We start from the raw sequence: 19,377 nt of genomic DNA, 5'->3' as shown, positions 1-19,377 counted from the left end.
TTATCAAAGGTTTTGGAGGGACAGTAGACATAATTTTAACCAGAAAAGTGGTCTGGCTTCAATTACTTTTCACATACCACTTAACCAGTATCTTTTCTAGTAACTTGGGCTTGCCTGGGTTTCTCCTACACTCACACTTCGCAGATGTTAGTATGATTTTTATTTTATTGTATTTTGTTTTGGCTACACGGTGTGGCTTGTGGGATCTTAGTTCCCCCTCACAGTGATTGAACTTGCACCTTTGGCAGTGAAAAGAGTCCTACCCACTGGACAGCCAGGGAATTCTCCAGTGAAAATTTTAAAATCGATGCATACATGAATTATTGAATGTGGATCCACTAAAAGTGGACATAAGCACATGGCTAGCTGGAGTAGCAGTCTCCTAAACCACAAAACTGAATTCTACCTCGTTTGGCACTTAACTCAGGAGACTGAAAATAAATTTCACTTAAACTGTAGACAACTGTTTTGATACCTATTGCTTATGAATTTCAGATCATTAGCAGTGAACTCTTACTCCACAGTTGCTTAGAAATGATATAACAAAAACTCCAAAAGTGAGGATTCAGAATTTTGAGAGATAACATAAATTTGAGCTTAATTTTTAAATTAATTAATTAATTAATTTTAATTGAAGGCTAATTACTTTACAACATTGTGGTGGTTTTTTTCATACATTGACAGGAATCAGCCACAGGTGTACATGGTCCCCTATCCTGAACCGCCTTCCCCATCTCATCCCTCTGGGTTGTCCCAGTACATCAGATTTGAGTGCCCTGTTTCATGCATCAAACTTGGACTGGTCATCTATTTCACATATGGTAATATACGTGTTTCAATGCTATTCTCTCAAATCATCCTACCCTTGCCTTCTCCCACAGAGTCCCAAAGTCTGTTTTTTTTTATATGTGTCTTTTACTGTCTCGCATATAGGGTTATCTTTACCATCTTTGTAAATTCCATATGTATGCATTAATATACTGTATTGGTGTTTTTCTTTCTGACTTACTTCACTTTGTATAATAGGCTCCAGTTTCATCCACCTTATTAGAACTAATTCAAATGCATTCTTTTTAATAGCTGAGTAATATTCCATTGTGTATATGTACCACAGCTTTCTTATCCATTTGTCTGTTGATTGACATCTAGGTTGCCTCCATGTCCGAGCTATTGTAAACAGTGCTGCAATGAATATCGCAGAAGTCAGCCTTTCTTCTGTGTTTGGATGTGCTGCATACATTCTTAGGACCTGAATTATTAACTTTGTATTCTGACAAAGATGATATAAAAGACCCAAGTTCTCATAAAAGAACTGAGAACTCTTGGTTAGATTCTAAACTAAACTACCCTCCTAATTTCGATAAATAGACCTTAGGACTTTTGCTCATTTTTGAGTTGATAATATATATGCTTATATACAGTATACTATATATTTATATAAAACATTATATAGATACTATGTATATATAACATAGACTATACAGTTCATGGTTCACAGTTCACTTATTATAAATATATACTATACTGTATATAAAAAGCCTCTTGATGAAAAAGAGGAGAGTGAAAAAGTTGGCTTAAAGCTCAACATTCAGAAAACTAAGATCATGGCATCTGGTCCCATCACTTTATGGGAAATAGATGGGGAAACAGTAGAAACAGTGTCAGACTTTATTTTTTTGGGCTCCAAAGTCACTGAAGATGGTGATTGCAGCCATGAAATTAAAAGATGCTTACTCCTTGGAAGGAAAGTTATGACCAACTTAGATAGCATGTTTAAAAGCAGAGACATTACTTTGCCAACAAAGGTCCGTCTAGTCAAGGCTATGGTTTTTCCAATGGTTATGTATGGATGTAAGAATTGGACTGTGAAGAAAGCTGAGCGCCAAAGAATTGACGCTTTTGAACTGTGGTGTTGGAGAAGACTCTTGAGAGTCCCTTGGACTGCAATGAGATCCAACCAGTCCATTCTAAAGAAGATCAGTCCTGGGTGTTCTTTGGAGGGAATGATGCTAAAGGTGAAATCCAGTACTTTGGCCACCTCATGCAAAGAGCTGACTCATTGGAAAAGACTCTGATGCTGGGAGGGATTGGGGGCAGGAGGAGAAGGGGACGACAGAGGATAAGAGGCCTGAATGGCATCACCGGCTCAATGCCCATGAGTTTGGGTGGACTCCGGGAGTTGGTGGACAGGGAGGCCTGGCGTGCTGTGATTCATGGGGTCGCAAAGAGTCGGACATGACTGAGCGACTGAACTAAACTGAACTGAACTGAACCAATATAGTTCACGGAATTCTCCAGGCCAGAATACTAGAGTGAGCAGTTGTTCCCTTCTCCAGGGGATCTTCCCAACCCAGGGGTCAAACTCAGGTCTCCCACATTGCAGGTGGATTCTTTACAAGCTGAGTTACCAGGGAATCCCTTACATAACATACATGTAACATATTAACATATGTTATATGTTTAAAAGTATGCTTATGTATATATATTTAAAATTTTTTGAAATGTTTTTTTAATTGAAGGATAATTGCTTTAAAGAATTTTGTTCTTTTCTGTCAACCCTCAACATGAATCAGCCATAGGTATACATATATCCTTTCCCTCTTGAACCTCCCTCCTTTTTAAATAAAAAGTAAAGTGGGAAAAACGGCACTGTGCCTCTGGAATTTTTGCTCTAGGTGTCTCTTGAATCTCTGAGCCAGAGGTTTTTGAAGAATTTCTTCTGCTGTTACGTTTGGGTGCTGTTACATTGGTGTGTGTGTTTGTGTGCTTAGCAGTCTACACCTTAGCTGATTTGGGCGTGCCATTATTGGCAGTAGTTGTGGCAGAGCTCAGCTTTACTGAAGAACAACTGAGATGGCTTAGGTTGATGGGTAAGTGGTTGCCAATCATTAATCATCTCACAAGGAAGGGAGGCTCAACTCTTAACAAAATTGGCACTTGTTTTAAGGGAGACCCACCCTAATTTAATCTTGCTTTTTTTTTTCAGGTTAGTAATTATGTACACGTCTTACTGGTGCTAAATTTGTAATAATAAGTCATAAATAGGTGATAATATGAGCCTGCTCTATACTCTGGAAATACCAGAAGTTTGATGAAAATCTTTCTCAAATTCCTTAAGAAACTCAATCAAAAGTAGTTGGTTAATAAGGATATGTACAGATTGTTTCTAGCGAAAGGAGAGGGCAAGTGTAGATAACAATGCAAAATTTTTAAAGGATATTGTTTTGTGCAATTAGAGGAAAATCCTTACAAGAAATGAAACCACATTCTTGGGAAAGGGTATGAATTGAAGATAAATGTCTGCTTGAAGTGTACATTTGGGATTGATTCAATACAGAGAACCAAGCATAAAATACAGCCGTCTTCATTTACTCCAAATCCTTTGAAATGCTAGAAAGGATATTCAGAAAATCTATAAGTATTTTTGAATATAGAGGGATATCTTTCAACAGATGAGTAGCTGTGAAGAATCCTAAGCAGATGAAAAGCAAAATGGGATAAACTGCAAATGGGAACTGCAGCTCTGGCATGCACAGCAGAGGACTGCTAAGGAAGGAGAGGGTGGGTATCTGTTCTAGGCATCCTCCAAGCGTAGTGTCTTACCCATTTGATAAACATGAAATATGAGGCTCAGTGTAAGTAGTTTGTCCAAGTCAGTTAAGTTTCAAACCCAGAAGTGTTTCACCCCCAAGCCTTTGACTTAGTTGTTCTTCTAATTGCCTCTCTCTGTCTCACACTTGACCTCATATTTCTCATTGATTCCTTACAAAAATTCTATGAGTCTTCTCTTATTTTACAGTGAGAAAACTGTATGTGGACATTGAACTAGTTATCCCAGTAGGACCATGTTTTCTAAGAGTCTGTTTTTAAAATCCACTCTTTCTGCATCTTTTTCCCTGTAGTAATATTAGTAAAGAGCCCAATAAAGATTTAAGGCCTTCTAAATCTACACTCTCTACTTGTTTAATTGGAGAAGTTAATCTTTATTCTGGATTTAACACATTATTACAGATGTGTGTTTCACATTGTCATATTGTAACCTCATTTCATTGTTGGAGAAAAGATTATTGTTGTGAGCATTTATCTGTATCCCCATTTTATATCCTAGCCTTTGGCCCTGGCCATTGGGTTCAGAAGTTATAAAGCTTGATTTGATATAGCTTGACATAACAAAAGTCAAATGAAGTATAATTGTTATGATTTTGCTACTATCACAGAAGATTTTGGAAATGAGTTTTATGTATTTAATTTTGGAGAGTAAAATGATGACTGAGTGACCAGGAGAATCAGCATCTAAAGATCAGAGATGCAAAATTCTTACAGGAGATTCCTTGTTTGAGGAATCCTAGATACAGAGAGCAGAGTCACAAAGCTGAGGCATTAGTGAGTGGCTATCAATTTTTACAAAGATCTGATGTACAATGGAGTTAAACTGGGAGGCTCTTTAAGTGATAACTTCAACTTTTTAAGTGTTGGTTCATAGCCCATGGTCAAAGGGAGGATCCAATGGAGATGTAAAAAGCATTGAGCTAAAATGAAATAAACTATTGCATACAGAATATAAATTTCAAAGATGTGGTATTTTAAAAATAATTGATAAAAAGCAAGGTAGAAATGCTTTTGATTCATAACAACTTCAGCATATCAATTGAGGCCATCTTAGTCAATGACAAAGCAATGAGTTAAGCATTTTCAGCTTTTTTCTGATACCTCCATACTGTTTTCAGTGGCAACATCACTAACTCAATGGACATGAATTTGAGCAAACTCTGGGAGATAATGAAGGGATAGAGGAGCATGGTGTGCTACTGTCCATGGGATCACAAAGAATCGGACATGATTTCATGACGAACAATAACAACAAGCACCATTTTATATTTGCATTAACAGAGTACAGGCGTTCCAGTTTCTCAGCATTTTTACTAACACTTGTCTCCCTCTGTCTCTCCATTTCTCTTTCTCTTTTCCTCCCTCTTCCCCTCCCACCCTCCCTCTATTTTTTTTTAAATTATATCAGTTCCAAAAGGTGTGAGGTCCCATATGACCCAGAAATCCCACTTCTGGGTATATATCCAAAATAACTGCAATTAGCATCTTGAAGAGGTTAGATTTTATCTTTATTGCAACGTTATTCTCAATAGCCAAAATATGGAAAGACTGCAAGTGTCAGACTAATACATGAAGACATTGTAGAATATATGCAATGGAATATTGATTAGCCTTAATCCTGCCTTTTGTGACAGCACGGAGAAATCTGGGGGACATGCTAAGTGAAGTGCTAAGTGAAATAAGTGCTATGTGAAATGAAATGCTATGTGAAATAAGCATGCTAAGTGAAATAAGCCAGTTATAGAACGTAAAAAACTACATGAGTCTACTTGTATGAGAAATCTAAAGTAGCCAAATTCATAGAAGCAGAGAATATAGTAGTAGTTGCCAGGGTCTGGAGTGGGTGAGAGAAAATGGGAATTGTTGTTCAATGAATTTAAAGTTCCAGTTTTATTAGATGAGTAAGTTCTAAAGAGCTGCTTACAATATAGTTCCTACAGTTACCAAGAGTGGTGGTATGCACTTCAAAATTTGTTAAAAGGATAGATAATGTGTTAAGTGCTCTTACCAAAAAGTAAGCAAATACATACCAAACAACACAAGGAAACTTTAGGAGGTGCTGGGTGTATCTATCACTTTGGCTTTAATGATGCTATCACAGTGTTTACTTGTGTCCAAAATCATCAAACTGTACACAGTAGATCTGCATAGTTTTTGTATATCAACTATACATCAATAAAACTGTTAAAATGGGTTAAGCATAAAGTGGCACTTTTCTTATAGACTAGAAAGTGGAAAAGTCTAGGATTAGATTGGCTTCTAAAATGGAGATTAAATGATGCTCTCTGTACTTTCTATATTGGGGTCTACCTTTGTATTGGTCTCACTCTTGGAAGGTTGAACGTGTAATGAGTCTGCAGTGGCAGGTCTGACCCATATACGGATTCAATCCAGGAGAAAGTAAAATCATGTCTTTCTTCTGGCCCATTCAACCAAGTTCTGAAATCAACTCCAATTGCCTTCATTTGAGTTCCATTACAAGCCATGAACAATTTTTTTGTACATGTCTAAAGGGATGCACTATGCTGATTGCCTTAGGCCTACTTCTAATGCTCATTTCTGAAGCTAGAGGAAGGATCACCTAAAAGATGTGATTTGAGAACCCAGTGGTGAAACATAAAAAGAGTAATACAAGTTTCCACTATGGCTCCACTATGGTCAGCTAGAACAATGCTCAGCTTTGGGATAAAGTATGAGCTTTTAGATAATTAGGTGATATGCAGTATACAGAAGAATGCTGATAGTATCTTTACACTAGAGGTGGGATGGGATCTTGGTCTTGCTTCAAAGTCTAGATAGAACACAGACACTGGCACAAGCTTTTCTACCAACATGATAAAAAGCTTCTCGTTTCCTCTGAAATATTCTGTAAGGATTCTCAACACAATCCTTATTACTTTCAGCAGTCACGCAGGAGTCTCATGCATTGTCTCAACCCCTAATGCAGTCCTAGAACCTGGAGTGGTATGAAAGATGAGATCAATTAGATTGAGGATTGGAAAGAGAATATTCCTTTTTTCTTTCTTATATTACAAGATAAAAAATGCAGACGAAGTGTTTAGTTTGCTGTGGGTTTCCTAAGTCATCTGGGCTGTAGTTTAAGAATTATTAAATGCAATCCAAAACCCTGAGAAACAATGTAATTATATTTTAGAATACTATTAAATCAGTGAGGCTGCTTGTTCCCATTTAGCTATGATAGTATTTAAAAATAAGCTGTGTAGTTGATCCTACTGCACATACAGATAACTGAAGAGAACCCACTCAGGCTTCTGTTGTTGGGTTGTAGCCCAGTGAGACCAGCTGGAAAGACAAGGTAAAATAGGCAAGTCTCTGAACTTCAACGTGTTTCTTTGTATTTTTTTCCTTTACATTCAAGCTTTTGGCAGGATTTCTAAGGATCTTGGTTGCTGCCTCAAATGATATTCTTTCTTTGCTCAGTTGTCATCTCCTTATAGAAACCAATTTAAACATTTCCAGCTGAGTCTGTGGTAAGATGACAAGGATTCTGAGAGTGCTGAGCTAAATTCATGATGTTCTAGAATTACATAGAAGCATTTTAATACGGATCCAGCCATTTCTTTGGACCTAGTGCACCACGATGAATCTTTTTTTTTTTTTCATTCATTTTATTTATAGAAGCTTTATTTTGTCATATATCATTTAACCAGACAACAAGCCCACAAAATACACTCAAAACTCTCAGGTTCACCAAAAGCCTCTGGAGAGCAAGGTAGGACATGCTTCTCCCCGGTTTCCCCATGCAAAGCAGACAAATTGTCACCTTGCCTCATCTTCTTGGAGAGAGCTGCTCGATGAATCTTTGAAATCCTGTGTATAGATGTTGCCATGCTGCTTTTTGTAGACTGTGAGTGTGTGTGTGTGAATGCATGCCCAGTTGTGTCTGGCTCTTTGTGACCCCATCAACAGTAGCCTGCCAGGTTTCTCTGTCCTTGGGATTCTCCAGGCAAGAATACTGGAGTGGGTTGCCATTCCCTTCTCCAGGGGACCTTCCTGATCTAGTTATCAAACCTGCATCTCCTGTGTCTCCTGCATTACAGGTGGATTCTTTACCACTGAGCCACTGCGGAAGCCCTTTGAAGACTTTACGAAATTTTTATTCTCAATTTGTCTATCTAATTTTTCATTAGCCATATACATTGCATTCATTACCACCTCCTCAGATTCACCTATTTGCCTTACCTCAGATATAAAACTTTTCCTCACCTACACATTCATCTATATTTCAAGTCCTATCAAGTTACTCTTCTCAGATAATTTAGTTTGACTCGTGTCTCACCGATCCTTGAAATGCTTTGAGTAATTGTCATTAGAATTACTCAGGTTAATCCTTAAATATATTTAACTTGTTTCATACTTACAAGTATTTAATATGCTTAAGGCCTTAGTCAACAACTCATAACACGAGGCTAGGAATAATACTCTAAATTCTTCATGGTACCCAGTTGCTGGAATTAATCTCATTCTTCCCTTATCACTATGGCCATTTCTCCAGTTCTTACTTGTATCTTACCATTGATTTCTTAATGCAGCTGAGAAATACATATACAATTTCAGTGTGTAGGGAAAAAGTTTCCTGGGCCCCAAATCAAGACATGTGATTCAGTTGATTTGGGGAGAATTCATAAATGAATCTTTGTGATTCTAAGGAAGGTGAGTCGAATACTGAACTTGGAAAAATGTTTTCATAGATCCTTAGACATCTTCTGTTTACAGAACTTTACGAACTTTAACTTTACAGTCTCTTTAATCCAGAGACCTTGGATTACAGCAGGCTCTTGATACAAGTGAGTGGGACAACTAGTGTTTGGTCATGACATTCACTTTGAGAAATTTCAAAAACTGGGAATTAAGGAGTCACACGGGACAAAGTGGGTGTAAGTTTTATACAATGAGAGGATCCCTGCATTAGATGGTGGAAGTCTAGGTTCTAGTGCTCAAGTAATAAGAATGTCAGAGGCAAATGTTTGTCAAGTACTTCCCATATATTCTAATTTAGTCTTCCCTGAAATGTCTTCAGACTGGTATTATCTCATCTTTATTTTATGGATGTAAGACACAAAGCCTAAAAAATATCAAATGAAATGACTTGTCCATGTTAATAGCTGCTGCTGCTAAGTCACTTCAGTCGTGTCCAACTCTGTGCGACCCCATAGCCAGCAGCCCACCAGGCTCCCCTGTCCCTGGGATTCTCCAGGCAAGAACACTGGAATGGGTTGCCATTTCCTTCTCCAATGCATGAAAGTGAAAAGTGAAAGGGAAGTCGCTCAGTCATGTCTGACCCTCAGCGACCCCATGAACTGCAGCCTACCAGGCTCCTCCATCCATGGGATTTTCCAGGCAAGAGTACTGGAGTGGGGTGCCATTGCCTTCTCCTGTTAATAGCTAGTAAGTGGCAAAATTGGGATTTTTAAACTTCCAATAATGTTAAACTATTACATTCTCCTTACATTCTCCTGGCAGAGGTTGACTTAGATATATCTTTACACATATCAAAAATACATATATATATAATTGTGTCAGTTTGTTTTTATTTCATAAGATTGGCGACATTTTATGTTAAATGGTAGATATGAAAGTGCTTGTAAAAGTATATAATGCTATTCCACGGAGAGTATGGAAAACTTAAGTGTCTGCGGAGACCAGGCAGAAAATACGAGCCCAAACTAAAGGGAGGCCTGGCACATTGCTGCTGTGTTGGAATGTAGGCCCAGAATTGTGAGATTTTGAATTTTTAAGGAAAATCCAAGATTCCTTAGTTCAACTGGTAACTTTTAACTATTAAATATAGGCTTAAAATAACAACAATGAAAAAGAGCTGAGGTTATGAAGGTCAACAAAACCTACCTAGAAACAACTGGATTGAGATATCTGTACCATATAAGTAGGAAATCTTGTTTTTCCACAAATAGTTATTGTACTAGAAAACAAATGCACATACACACACAAGTTATATAAACTTTGGTAAGGCATAAGACCTCCTAGGGCCTCAATTGCCTCAGCTATATTCTCCCAACACCCTGTACACTTCTCCTGTCCCAACTCTAAAATCTCAGGTATTTACAAGAAAATTCAGGATACTTAATTTGCATTATTCATAGGATGGTTGAGGAGATGTAAAATACTTAGATTAAAAAAAAATGTTTTGAAGATTCTTTTGTAGCAGAAGACAGATAACTTCAAATGGGCTCTTACACGCATCTTTGGTCTCTTCTTGTCAATTGAAGATAATTAGATTAAGTAAATATAAAATTTCAAAGGTATCTGAGTGGTCAGAGCCTAGAAACTATTTAGACACCTGGAACTCTAGCAGTAGAATATATTTGGCAAAGATTAGGTCAAAATGAATTTGGGAAATGAAGACTGGCAATTTGGTGAGCAATATATGAGTCTATAATATGGCATATGCCAATTGGTAATATGGTGAGCAATATATGATTTCAAATAGATTAATGGCTATCAGACACAAAGAGGTGTTGATTTTTATTTTTCTGCATGACTCTAGGTTTGCATTTGTATCAGCAAATGAGGAATGCTGGAGAGAAACTTCGCTTGGGTGGAATTAATAGCATTTTAAAGCTGTTATATATAGACAGATGATTCAAGAGGGATTTTGAGTTCATTATTTAAAATTTTTAAGCCAAAGTTACAGAAACACTTGGCAACAATATTGCAAAAGGGAATTGAGTGATGGAATTTATGGGGAGATTAATAAAATGGTGATTTGCAAGTATGACTGCTATCAGTCTCATTTAGAAGGAGTATTCAGTTTTGTTCAGTTCAGTTGCTCAGTTGTGTCCAACTCTTTGAGGCCCAATGGACTGCAGCATACCAGGCTTCCCTGTCCATTGTCAACTCCTGGAGTTTACTCAAACTCATGTCCATTGAGTTGGTGATGCCATCTCATCCTCTATCATCCCCTTCTCCTCCCACCTTAAATCTTTCCCAGCATTAGGGTCTTTTCCAATGAGTCAGTTCTTCACATCAAGTGGCCAAAGTATTGGAGTTTCAGCTTCAACATCAGTCTTTCCAATGAATACTCAAGACTGATTTCCTTTAGGACTGACTGGTTTGATCTCCTTACTATCTAAGGGACTTTCAAGAGTCTTCTCCAACACCACAGTTCAAAAGCATCAATTCTTCAGCACTCAGCTTTCTTTATGACTTTCCTGGTGGCTCAGATGGTAAAGCGTCTGTCTACAATGTGGGAGACCTGGGTTCAATCCCTGGGTTGGGAAGATCCCCTGGAAAGGAAATGGCAATCCACTCCAGTACTATTGCCTGGAAAATCCCGTGGACAGAGGAGCCTGGTAGGCTACAGTCCATGGGGTCGCAAAGAGTCAGACACAACTGAGCAACTTCACTTTCACTTTCAGCTTTCTTTATTGTCCAACTCTCACATCCATACCTGACATGTATGGATGTGAGAGGGAGTATTAGGCATATGTTAAGCAGAGTGGGTTTCCCTCATGGCTCAGATGGTAAAGAATCTGCCTGCAATGCAGAAGACCCAGGTTTAGTCCCTGAATCTGGAGGATCCCCTGGAGAAGGAAATGGCAACCCACTCCAGTATTCTTGCCTGGAGAATACCATGGACAGAGGATTCTGGTTGGCTACTGTCCATGGGGTCCCAAAGAATTGGACACGACTGAGCAACTAACACTTTCACTTTCAATCATAGTATTGAATTCATTATCTATGGAGTCAAGAATGAAAAAAAAGAAAAAGCAAATGTACATTTATTATTTTTTTTAATCAAGCAGCTCCAAATGATTCTGTTGAATCCACCTGTCTGCAGAAACACTTGGGTAGATTTTCTTAAGCTTCTCATATCCCCAGCATTATCAAAAAAGAAGAAAAAAGTGATTATTAACATCCATAGAGCAAATGCTTTGTCCCAGGTATCGGCTACTTGCATTATATTATTTCATTGTAAGCTCACTCATCCTTACTGGTTTATGGGTAATAAAAGTGGGCCTTCAAATGTTAAATTAAATGGTAATCATGAAGTTGTGGGGTAATTGAAGCAGCAGAAATTTGAAATTGGAGATTTACTGCAAGACTTTTTAACTCTTAGCTATATTGTCCATGGTTTTTACTGTGCCGTAGAATCTGCTCTTGGAGACAGGGTCAGGCAGTGAGTAGGGTGATACTTTTAGGAAGAGATTAGTAGCTTTGCTGAGAATCAGCATCTGTAATCTTCTTCCCAGAACAGATAGATTGCAACTGCTACCTTACCCCTAATCACTGAGGTGGTATCTATGATTATATATGAATAAATTAAGTCAAGGGGCAAGGGCAAAGATAAAATGAAATGAGGCAACAAATAAAACATTATTTTTTTAAGTGGAATACTATTTATCTGATTGATGCTCTAGGCTTACTGCTCACATTTAATGAACTCTTTGAGCCACACAGAACACTGTAATGAATATGAAAAAACAAAATAATACAAACACAAGCAAGAGGGTCTGTTTCAGAGGGGAGCAGGGGCAGTGCCTACAGTGTTATATATTTTAATTTTCAATATCTCCACAGTTGGAGCAAGGCAGAGCAATGTCTGTATGATTAAGCAGAAAATTTTGTTCATTTCTGTAATTTATTCATTCCTCCAAGATAGGACAAGGCAAATGTGAAGGCATTTCTGTTCATAACAAGAAGACCAGATTTTGCCAAATTAAAATAGTCTCCAGGTTGTAAAATTTGGCCTTAGCCTTGACTGGTTTTATTTATTCTCAACAAGTCAATGTCCAGTTTTTGTTGCTTTCAACTCTTTCAACAGAGGTACTTGAAGATGCCATGAGAAATGGCCAGTGATGCATATAATATGTTACAGAATTATAAATAGCTGAGGAAGTTTCAGCACACATATATACTCACAGACACATACACATACCACAGTCACATTGACTAAGGACACTAAACATATATTACGTATGATATAATATTAAATTTAAATATTATGATCTTTATAGAAAAAAACAATGGGACCATTGTGTTGTGCAGTTCTGCTACTTGATGGTTGATTGCTTAGAGCCTGCAGTTATAGAGGTGTTATTAACAAAGAAATCAAGTGACTGCTGAAACACAGCATATTTCTTTTTTTCTTTACTGAGATCTTGGGATATATTGATATCTTCTTTATGATGCAAAACAGACAGTAGCTTCCCAAATAGACTGACAAAAGTCCCTGCTAACAAGTATAATATATAAAGGAAGAGAGCAAGAATAGAGAACAACTGTGGGAATGATGTCATAGGGTAGTAGAAACATCAAGTGTGAATAGGATTTGAGGCTCAATTCAGAGACAGAATTTCTGCCTGTCACCATGCAAGACACTTAATAAGTTCCCAATAAATGTTGCTCCTTTTGAAACTGAATTAAACCTGGCAACTGATTGGATGAAGGACAAGTTAATGCCAACTGTAAGTTGAAAGCCAACACGTTCATGATAGAGGACCCAGGAAGATTCGGAATTTGAAAGTATATGAAAGCTAGTGATTTGGATTTTCACTGAATGGTTTCGCAACATTTGTAAATGCTTCAAAACTTCAGATAAAAACATAAAATGAAATAATAAGCAACAAATTGTGAGATGTGAGTTTTTCAACAAAAAGATGATCTCCACATCTAAGGAATATGGATTTTTAACAATTGGCCCTCTGGCTGGCACTTGTATACAAAGGACTGGAATTTGGAGCTACTCTGCTTTAGTATTAATAGTTTTAGTTTCCACAAGTCACTTTTGCTTGTAACAACCCATTGGATAATGCACCAGTTTGAGGGAAATGCTCTGTCCTTAAAAAAGACTGACGTAGGAGTCAGAGTTGGAAAGCATATATGTGCATCTTAAAGTCGGGGTCAATTGTACTGCAGTGACGTCCGTCACCTGAGTGAGCATTTCATTCTATCAGGTCTTTGACATGTTATCTACTTCATAGTCATCATCCCTTTAAAAAGTCTCAAATTTCCCAAATGTACAAACTCAGAAATGTTATCATTGGATAGATTTACATAAAGGTGGCTAAAATATTTGATTTACTTCTTATTTATTTAAAGTCCTTTGCATCTTGAATTTCAATAATTTTAATGAGAAAATAGAGACACATTGATACTTGTGATCATCAGGACTTAATGCTCCCTTTTAAATAACTAATATCTTAAATAGTTATTTCAGATTTCTAAGCCTAAATGTATAATCCTACCTCAGTCACAAATGTGGTGGTTGTAGGTTACCATGTCTGTTTCTGTCTCTCAGCATGGTTTCGTCTCTTGCCTTCACTTTCTACTTAAAGAAACTAGATTACTTACCAGTAATTACTTACCAGCCTATTTCATGGATGCTGAGGGGAAAGATACATTTGACCTTCTTTCAATGATGCAAACTGGTCTCATTGAAAATCACATTAATGTTTTCTCTGGACTTAGTTTCTGTTCCCCCACCCCACCACCCCAAGAAAAAGTCTAAAAAAAGAGAATAATATTCAAGTCTTGAAGACAGGATTCATATTTCTTTTAAATCATTTATCTATTATTCCTGGTTAGTTTATTTCTTTGGGTGTATAGTGGTATCCATTCTATTGTTCATTGTATTGATCCAGAAAGGAGATATTTTTGATTCCTGCCAACATAGACAGCCTTCCTAAATTCTCAATTTATGGCTCCACATTCACAGTTAGGCCACCTCTTTGCATAGTTTCTCATGCTGTTCTCAAAAGCCAGTGTATGCTTTCTATTTTGGGCATGGAGAACATTCTTATCCTAAGCTTAGTCATCCGGTGTCTCCTAATTATTAGATCACATTATGAAATAAATTTCATACCCTTCTTGCTAGCCATGCATCACAGGACATAACCACAATTGCAAAGATACTAAGCAGTGCAGGTTATTTGATGCAAGGAATATATATGGATCAAAGAGAATTAGGAGCACTGTTCATAAAGGAGCTCCCCATAGCAGGTGTTTTCCTTATTTCTCCAGAGATAGCATTCAGTCTTCTCTGAGGATGTCCATTGAAGTTGAGCATCTGGGAACATCCCTCAATACTGTCTGTTTTTAGTCAACTAGACAATGGATATCAACTATCTAATGTTTTTAAGACCTTTGATTTAACATTATTTCATACTGAGCAGATGTTCTACATTCCTATTCTATACTATTTTTTAATCCTTGCATGATAGAATAGTTCCACGTTCTCAAATACCTAATTGGAAGCAGGCACTTCTATTACCAGTAAGTCTCATTATAACACATTACAAAACAAAATCACAACATTACATGGAATGGTGAATTACTGGGAGTTAATTGAATTTATAACTATCTTTTCTTTCCAAATGTTTTTATTTTTTATACTACATGATGTTTGAAATTCAAATGGATAAAGCATCCAATTTACCTATGAGTCAGTGAATATAGCAATTTGGAATTTGTTACTTTGATATCTTACACTTTTATCATGTAGGATCATCAAAATATCCTAGGGGAAGTGATAAACCTTTGAATAAACAGTAATTCAATTATCTCTGCCCAAGAAATGAAAGATTTTGCAGAAGTTAATTATTATATATTACCTATCCTCCAAATCAAAGCAACTTGGGAAAGGGCATTATTCTGGAAGAGGTTTAAGTCAGATAAAAAGGGAAGAAAAGACTGAGAAAGAGCTGGCGTACACTAATCAAACTGCAAACTGACTGAAAATATCTGAGTTTCACTTGTGTCCACAAAAATTGCACTAGTTATTGCTAGGTAATCCTGGAGAATCCAAAGAGAAATACCATTCCCTAGATGCAAAGGCAGGGATTTATGAAGAGAATTTTGCTGAGAATCTGAGAAAATTATTTATTATCTACCTATCTATATGAATCTGTGTGTGTGTTAGAATCTCCCCTATGTATGTACCAGCGGAGCTATCAGGGAAGCCCATGCATTTTCTAATTGATTCTTAATTTTATCGTATACTGAGAAAAAATTGTAAAGAAGGGAAATGAATCTCTTTTACAGTGGAAGCTGGGCTTAAAGTGGAAGAAGTTCCCTCAAGGATAAGACGATCATTTTCCTAATTCTGGATGCAATAATCTCTCTTCAGAGAAATGTGGATAAACTAATGAAAGATAGCTTTGAAATTCCAGATGGGAAAAATCATAATATGTATCATTTTCAGATTTGTTGCCTTTGGAAAGGTAGAAAAACTGGCATCTTCATCAAAATGAGGTCTTCTACTTACCATCATGATTTTGATGAAGGCAGGTTCTCATATTCATTCCAAATTTTGGCTTCTCAGAGACAGTTTTTTCCCACAATAAATGATAAATTAGCATTTTAAAGCAAAGAGCTATATAAATTTTTTTAGGGAAACTGAGCTGGTAACTACATAAAAAAATCAGCTGTTTCTGTTATGAGCCACCCCTTGGCTAGATCACAGTTATTTAGACCCAGGATCCTGGTAGGATGCCTAGGTTACCTACCTGGTAGGATGTCTGGGTTATGTTTGAACTCAGCTGGCTGGCAATATATTCCTTCTAGTCATTGATGTAGAAGACACTAAATACATAACCATAACTGAGCCAAGAGCTCTTTATGCTTGACAGCCTTTCCCACTATGACTATTCATTCTCTTCTCTGCTAAAGCTGAGCCTTGATGTTTCCAAAATTCACAAAAGGAAACATGTTCACAGAAAACCTTCAATGGATTAGGTGCAGGTACCTGTAATTTACAAGTAAACTAGGTCCTGTCCCTGCCTTCAAGAAGCTTACAGTTCTCTGAGGGGAGACAAACAGATCAGCTATTATGTTATTGGTAAGAGCTACTATATTGCATGTCCAGGGTATAAGAGGAACAAAGTTGAGGAATGAGCATGGGAGTGGAAGCAGTGCAGCAAGGAATGTCAGCCAAGGGTCTTTGAGAACCTGTGGTCTGTATGTTGAAAAATTAATAGGGGATTCTAAGAGGTAATGGAGAAGGAAATGGCAACCCACTCCAGCACTCTTGCCTGGAAAATCCCATGGATGGAGGAGCCTGATAGGCTACAGTCCATGGGGTCGCAAAGAGTCGGACACGACTGAGCGACACCACTTCACTTCTAAGAGGAAAAAAAAGAGTATTTATAATAGTAGTCAACACTTGTGGAGTGCTTACCAGGCATAAGTTACTGACATCCTCTATCATCCTATATGTAGGGCTTCCCTTGTGGCTCAGATGGTAAAGAATCTGCCTGCAATGCAGGAGACCCAGGTTTGATCCCTGCATTGGGAAGATCCCCTGGAGAAGGAAATGACAACCCACTCCAGTATTCTTGCCTGGAGAATTCCATGGACAGAGGAGCCTAGCAGGCCACAGTCCATGGGGGTTACAAAGAGTCGGACATGACTAAGCGACTAACACACACCCTATGTATAAATTGCTGTTAGTATTTCCATTTTACAGATAAAATAAAGTAAAAACTTTTGGGAGGTTTTAAGTGATGAACATGATACTTAAACCCATCTTCTTTACAGAGACTATGCTTTTGGCCAAGGTTCATATATGGCAACAGAAGGAGGGGAATCAAATAAAGGTGACACATTATAACTGTTTTTCACATTTTTGTAATATGGATATATAGGAAAGTAGAGAAAATAAGAAGATACTAACTATACTGAAGAGGTAGGAAGGAAATACATCAGGTGGAATCATCTCAGCTATAGAGTATGGGTTTTATCTGGAAAGCAATCAAGTATCACTGAGAAGTTTTGAGTAGTATATCCCACTGGGGTCAACTGGAGTTCAGCTATATTATTCTGCTGTTCATGGAGACACCTTTAAATCTTTGTGTGTAGACAGATTGGCTGTTGGCTAATTTACGGTAACTTTGGCTGGGACAAACTGCCTCCTGCCTGCCAAACTTACCTGACTGCCTCCATTTACTTACTCTCCAGCACCTAATCTAAGCATCAGTTCAATCGCTCAGTTGTATTGGACTGCGTTCTGCATTACAATCCATTTTGGACTCACTTCAGTTAGTTCAGTCGCTCAGTCTTGTCCGACTCTTCGTGACCCCATGAATCGCAGCACGCCAGGCCTCCCTGTCCATCACCAACTCCTGGAGTTCACCCATTCCACGTCCATCGAGTCAGTGATGCCATCCAGCCACCTCATCCTCTGTCGTCCCATTCTCCTCTTGCTCCCAATCCCTCCTAGCATCAGAGTCTTTTTCAATGAGTCAACTCTTCGAATGAGGTGGCCAAAGTACTGGAGTTTCAACTTCAGCATCATTCCTTCCAAAAAAATCCCGGGACTGATCTCCTTCAGAATGGACTGGTTGGATCTCCTTGCAGTCCAAGGGACTCTCAAGAGTCTTCTCCAACACCACAGTTCAAAAGCATCAATTCTTCGGCGCTCAGCCTTCTTCACAGTCCAACTCTTACATCCATACATGACCACAGGAAAAACCATAGCCTTGACTAGACAGACCTTTGCTGGCAAAGTAATGTCTCTCTCTGCTTTTGAATATGCTATCTAGGTTGGTCATAACTTTCCTTCCAAGGAGTAAGCATCTTTTAATTTCATGGCTACAGTCACCATCTGTAGTGATTTTGGAGCCCCCAAAATAAAGTCTGCCACTGTTTCCACTATTTCCCCATCTATTTCCCGTGAAGTGATGGGACCAGATGCCATGATCTTAGTTTTCTGAATGTTGAGCTTTAAGCCAACTTTTTCACTCTCCACTTTCACTTTCATCAAGAGGCACTTTAGTTCCTCTTCACTTTCTGCCATAAGGGTGGTGTCATCTGCATATCTGAGGTTATTGAGATTTCTCCCAGCATCTTGATTCCAGCTTGTGTTTCTTCCAGTCCAGCGTTTCTCATGATGTACTCTGCATATAAGTTAAATAAGCAGGGTGATACTATATAGCCTTGACATATTCCTTTTCCTATTTGGAACCAGTCTGTTGTTCCATGTCCAGTTCTAACTGTTGCTTCCTGACCTGCATACAGGTTTCTCAAGAGACAGGTCAGGTGGTCTGGTATTCCCGTCTCTTTCAGAATTTTCTACATTTTGTATTACATAGTTATTATTTTGCTCAGCACTGTACTAGTAGATACATGTGATTCTGAATGGAAGAGGGTATCCTTCCTTCTATAAAGATTTTGAGGCCTAGGTTAAGAGTCAAGCATAACACTCTGAGTAGAAATGACATAAAACAAAATATAATTTTGAACTATTGGGGCATTTAAAAGCATAATTTAGAATTCTAGTTTTTGTGCAAGCTGCTCAAATGTGTCTAACTCACTCATCTTCTTTGAGTTTCAAATTCCTCAAAGAGGGCATTTTGTTCATTCCTCAGACCTAGAACCTTGTCAAAAAAAAAAAAAAAAAAAAGTGATAGTTCACCTGTTAATGCCATGTCCCAGCTTGGGGGGAAATTTCTCCATCTTAAAAAATGCTAGAGTGAGAGAGTAATATTATTTATATTATTCAGTAGTAGTTCAGAAAGAAATATGCTGCATGCATATTACGTATTTCCCAAGAAGTGACATTTAATCTGTTACAAAAGTACTGAGTTTTTGATGAATATCTATACATCTGTTTTATCTTGCAGAGAAGGGAGAGAAAAACCTCCAGGGGAATGCTATGGAGAATTTCACACAGGGGCAATGTATCAGGAAAGGCCAGTCCACATTAAGAATGGAACTTGAGAAGAATTGTTGGAAGTCACTTCACAAAGGTAAGTTGCTATGCACAGAGGAGAGAATTTGAAACCAAGAACT

At 37.8% G+C, this 19,377-nt stretch overlaps 1 protein-coding gene across 1 annotated transcript in view; it reads left to right on the top strand.

Annotated features, from left to right (window-relative positions):
* LOC147344300 (uncharacterized) overlaps window positions 1–19,377 on the top strand; it is a 569,611-nt gene that overhangs the window by 424,499 nt on the left and 125,735 nt on the right. Inside the window, exon 7 of the mRNA XM_086379320.1 lies at window positions 19,209–19,334. The gene's annotated coding sequence lies outside the window, so the exon portion shown is untranslated. The remainder of the gene's footprint in view (window positions 1–19,208; window positions 19,335–19,377) is intronic.

The sequence above is a fragment of the Bos grunniens genome, chromosome 26 (assembly GCF_055505025.1).
Source record: "Bos grunniens cultivar Pamir isolate PY7600 chromosome 26, Bosgru_T2T1.0, whole genome shotgun sequence".
Taxonomy (NCBI): domain Eukaryota; kingdom Metazoa; phylum Chordata; class Mammalia; order Artiodactyla; family Bovidae; genus Bos; species Bos grunniens.
This window is presented reverse-complemented; position numbering and strand designations above follow the sequence as displayed.